The following is a 5,479-nucleotide window of genomic DNA, read 5'->3' as shown; positions in this document are numbered from 1 at the left end:
AGCGATGGACAATACTTCAAATAAAACATTAGGTTCCGTTCTTTCACAATAAATGCCCAATTTTTGATAAAAAACGGCGGAAACTTATTTGTACACCTAATATAATTTTCAGCTTTTGGTTCTTTTTTATACGAAAATTATTTAAGTTATAAAACAATCATGCAATAATTATAAAAAAATTTATTTATAAACATTTTTTAATACATATAAACAAAATTTTTGAAAATAATTTATAAATGTTAATTTATTTTTATTTTATTAACATATTTACTCTAATTATATAACTTAACTTTGCCATAATTTTAGATATTTTTTATCTTGTAATAGATTTCAATAAAAAAGGAAAAATATATTTTTTTACAGCTTTTTCAATCATTTTTCATCATATTCTATCCATACAAACTTGAATTGTTTGTTATTTTCAAAATTTGGATCAGCGACACAAAATAATCCTTTTTTTTCTGCAGCCAGCATTTGTAAATTGATTTGTCCTTTACACTTTTCACTTATTTGTCCTTTTGGTAAATAATTTTCAATAGTTTTTTCTGAGCTGGGACATTTTATTTCCAAAATAAAACCACAACCAATTCCATCCGGTGAAGCTCCTAGTATAGGTAGTGATGAAATTAATAATAAGCCACTTTTTTCAATTTTTAGTTTTAATTCTTTTTCGATCTCAGCAATAATTAATTTTTCTAATCTTCTTCCACGTTCCATGTGAATGTTATCGTATACTTTAGCTGCTCCAATAATGCGATGTATTAAACTACCTTCTGCTGTATGACATCGACTACCCAGTGAGCATTATTGAGAGGATGAGCTCTTTAAGAGGACTTTTTAAAGACTTAATTAAATTTAAATATATACTTGTACTTACAAAGCTGCTTTTATTCCTCGAACTTCTGGGGCATTGTATCGCTCATCACTTACAATATACTCCCAAACCATAAATATACTTATTTTCGGCAAATTCGTTAAATCTGCTTTAACGAATCCTGGATCCAATTGATTTGGCATTTTATTTTTATTTTAATTAACACAGATATTAACGTTAAATTCAACAACGACCGTAGTATCGCAATGATAAAACACTAAGCAGACGGTTGAAACTATTGCAATGTGACGTCACACACTTGTCAACCAATCAAAATCGTTTTCTTACAGCACAAAAAATTTCAAATATTATTAAATTTCCATTTAATTTTTTAACATCTATTAATAAAAATTAAAAATTTTGTTGTAAGTAAATTTATAATAATGTATATTTAATTACAAAAATAAAAAAATGTAATATTTTTTTTCATGCAAATTCCCTATTAAAATACTTTTTTTTATAAAGGCAATTAATTGAAGACAGGATATTGAAAATAATATATTTATAGCTGCTATTGAGACTTATTATAGAACATACATTAATTTATTCATAAATATTTCATATTGGTATATATCTGTACATATGCGCATAAGTAAACATAAAATTTATAAAAAGTGGGCGCCCATTAGTCTTGTTGCATTACTGCTTTCTGCTACGAGAGGCCAGAAAGCATTTTCAGGCCATATCTCGGCCGTAAAGCGATACGCTAGAGGGACAAGGATAGCGTGATCGTTGATACTTTTCTATCTTTCCTCTCCACGGTGCGTCCACGCGAGCAATGCAATCGTGTGTGTACGTATACGGACATACACCTCTACATAGAGATCGAGAATTTATTAATATTAATATTAATTTTTTTATTAATATTAATTTTTCTCAGATTGGTAACCCTGAAGTCGGAGTTTTGCATTGTCACCGCGCGAGGTATCCAATATCAATTCGGAGTTTGGCCGTCACTCCTGCTGACTCTTAATCAATTTCATTAATTGCTTATTGTTCTAGTTCCATATGATTATTTAACCTAGAAATTAAATATATTTTAGTTTTTTTAATAGTAATAATCATTTGCGCAAGGAATTGAAGATTCCTTGGATCGACCAATCAGAAGGCTTTATTTAGAACTAGGTAGTTGCGCAGTAGTAATTTTCTAGAACTGACTTACTTTAAGAACAGGCTCGCAAGCGAACTTTAACATAATCAGCGATATTAATACATAACTTTAAGATTTTAATTAATTATACAGATGGTTCTATAATAAGTATTTTTGCATAAACGCGAAGAACATGGTTAAAATAAATAAAATAAGAGAACGTGCGCACCACTCTTTATGGAATTGTAAAATTCATACAATAATAATTTGTTAAAAACATTTTTCTTACATTCTTTACGAGTCATTATAAAACTTTCAATATTATCTAAATTTTGTTTGAAAAATAAAGATCAATAATTTGATAACTTCATGATAACTAATCAAAAACAAATTATTATAAAACGTTTCCATAAAGGAATCGTTACTGTGAACTAATATGCTTTGTAGTAGCATTAGCCATGCGATTGCGAATAGTATGTAGATTTAAGAAACCTACATTTATGGAATCATGGATTACACAGTACATGTATAACAATTATTCGCAATAACTCCTTTTAGTTATGGAATACTAAAACTCGATAATTTCCAAATTAACTGCCAGACTTGAAACAATTTAACAAGTGATTCCATAAATTAATATTCATAAGTATTAACATAGCTTTTTCGTATTATCCTATAGCTTTTCCATATTATCCTATAGCTTTTTCATATTATACTATAGCTCTAATATTGTCAAACTATCCGAGATGAAAGGAAAGCGTATAGAAGATGCATCCGAGACACCTGATACAGCGAGCGATAAACAGGTGCGTAGATCCGCGGCGGCTCCGAGTGATCCGCGACATAGACGCCAAGACATAAACAATCGATAAGTATTTACCACCAATCAATAGGCAACTCTTAGAAATAGTTTCATCATAGATTTCCGTAGAAGACCTTCATCTTAATGAATTTCTAGAACGCAAACTAAATTCCCAGAAAGATCTGCACACGACTCGCAACACCTTTGATTCTCAATAGTATATAAGCTGCAGATTTTTACCCTCAGCAGCAGTCCGGCAGATCATCTCAATCCGTAACCGTGTCTCTATCATCTTCATTATATCGTCAATCTCGCATTAGATTCATGAGCTCAAGTTGTGTAAAGTCCGGAATAAAAGACTTTGAGCATATATCTGCGTACATCAATCAAGCCTATCTCATCCACGACCGAGGTCTTTGCAGATGGAAAGGAAAGGCTTAAAACAAGTACAAAGGACATTGAGTTAAAGAAGGATTCCTTACTGCAATACAGTAAGTAGTACCCGCAGTTACTAATACCCCGTATATTCTCAAACAAAGGAAATTTTACTTCGGAGTCTACAATTGATTGACAGCCCATTAATTTCATTCCAAGTTATTATTTTAATTCCTATTTTAGCATTTTGAATGTTTTGCGACATTCTCTTACATCCTTTTTAATAATAAAAGAAACTCCTGTCAAGCATTGGCATGTTGCTGACAGTTTTCTAGTTAGTCAACTTTAATAATCCACAATCATAAATTTATTTTCCTGCACTTATTTGAAACATTCCTATTATTATTATTATATCAATGCTGGACAAATTTATATTTTGCTTAGAATTTATACTGCTGTTGTCATTCGGACGTGGTCCAACCTTTGAAACCCGGTTGCCGTGGGTTTATTGCACCGGTGACACTTTACCCTTTCTCCTAAATTTCCATCGTTATCGAGCATCGAAGTATGCCCTATATCGGCACCCTTTCATCATCACCCTATACAATTCCATCGTCTGTCGAACACATATTGTGCCTACCCTGCCGAAAATGGTCGATTAAAACGGATTTAAAAAAATGTAATCCGAATCGATCGGGATTTTTGCACCGAAAATGCGGTATTAAAACCGGTTGAAAATAGTCAAATCGAATTTAGTACGCTTCAGGCGAATTAATGTTGGGTGATATACATTCACCTCAATCCAAAATTATACGATTTCATAAGTTATAATTAAACCTGTTTTAATGCAATTGAATTGGAAATTACCATAGTCAATCCATAGGTAAAAATAATCCCTTTTAATAAAAAATTTTATTTCGCAAATGAAAAGTAAATTGATTTTATGTAGTGTGAAGTCGGATTTGCTGTTATCATGAGTCACAATCAATTATTGAATCGGTGTTTCTACAATTGAAACGGACTCAGTTGTTAAAAACAAATATACGATTTCTCCGCAGAGGGTCCGCCTTATATCCCCGTTTGACCGCTTTCTACTTCCAGGTTGGCTCGCTCGACCTTCGCCGCGTAGCGGCGCCGCCCGGAACTACGCGCAGACACGCGAGTGCGTGTCCGCCAAGTTGCGGGTCGCACTATTGTATCGCGGATTGTGCTTAATGTGACCTGCGGCAGCCACAATATCCATTTGATTATTCGTGTTTATTTGGATTGACAACAATATGGATTAGAATGTAATGATTTTAGATTGGAAATAATCCGCGAAAGCGATATTAAAATCGATTATAGTTCGTTCGGAATTAAAATCGATTACTTTTTAATCCGAGCGCGGATTGAACCGATTAAAACCGATTAAAACCGATTAAAACGGATTATGTTTTAATCGGTTTTAATCGACCATTTTCGGCAGGGAACGTTGTCGAGATCACATGAGTCGAGTTCACGCTTGTTTTTACTTCATTAAATCGCTCCTAGACATAATGTTAAAATCTAAAAAAAAAAATAGTTTTAAGAATATATTTCATACAAAATTTTATACTTTAAATGATAAATTGTATAATGCTTACCGTCCACACAGAATATGATTATTTATAAAATTTCATTAATTATTTTCAATTTTTGACTAAAGATTTACAAAATCCATTTTTTTCCAAATTATTGAATTTAGAAAGCAAAGATATGTTTGAGCTCATTGATGATAATCTATTTTTGGATACTCAAGGAGATCAACCATTCTCCATATGATATGTTGCACCTTCTTCATTCTAAAAAGAGATCGCATAACAATTAATGAAAAAAATACATTATCTAACTGTAGAAAATATTTAAAAAATCATCATATTTCATACATCATCCCCAATTTCTCCTTCATTGTTAACATCTTCACTTCTTAGTTCTATTGGCCCACTGATCTCTTCCTCCTTCATTCGCTTCTGACCAAATTCTGATGGATAAATCTAAAAATTAATAATCCGACGACGTCATACGTAATATAATATTATAGAGTTGAATCTTGTTCATTTTGCTTGCTCTTAAGGACCAGCGCACATGAAAATATTTTATTGAGTCTTTCATTTTAGAAATAAAGGACTCTGATTGGTTGAATCCTTTATGCCGCGTGCATAACGCATAATGCATATTTTTGAATACACAAATTTATTTAAATTACAAAAATGCGACTTTCCCAAATAAAAATATTAATGAATATGTTATTCCCAAATGATTTCTAATCGATTCCGTTCATAATATTTATTAAACATAATTAAGCCCTGCTAACTTGACG

The 5,479-nt window shown here is 31.6% G+C and overlaps 1 long non-coding RNA gene across 1 annotated transcript; it reads right to left on the bottom strand.

Moving 5' to 3' along the window:
* Positions 1–4,490: 4,490 nt before the first annotated feature.
* On the bottom strand, positions 4,491–5,455 carry LOC115240766. The gene is made up of 3 exons (XR_003884821.1): positions 5,046–5,455; positions 4,764–4,961; positions 4,491–4,686 (listed from the first exon to the last, which is right to left on the bottom strand). It is a non-coding gene; the product is annotated as an uncharacterized LOC115240766 (long non-coding RNA).
* Positions 5,456–5,479: the final 24 nt, after the last annotated feature.

The sequence above is a fragment of the Formica exsecta genome, unplaced genomic scaffold, assembly GCF_003651465.1.
Source record: "Formica exsecta isolate Colony F162 unplaced genomic scaffold, ASM365146v1 scaffold447, whole genome shotgun sequence".
Lineage (NCBI taxonomy): Eukaryota > Metazoa > Arthropoda > Insecta > Hymenoptera > Formicidae > Formica > Formica exsecta.
Note: the sequence above shows the minus strand (reverse complement) of the source record. Positions and strands in the feature narration are given on the sequence as shown.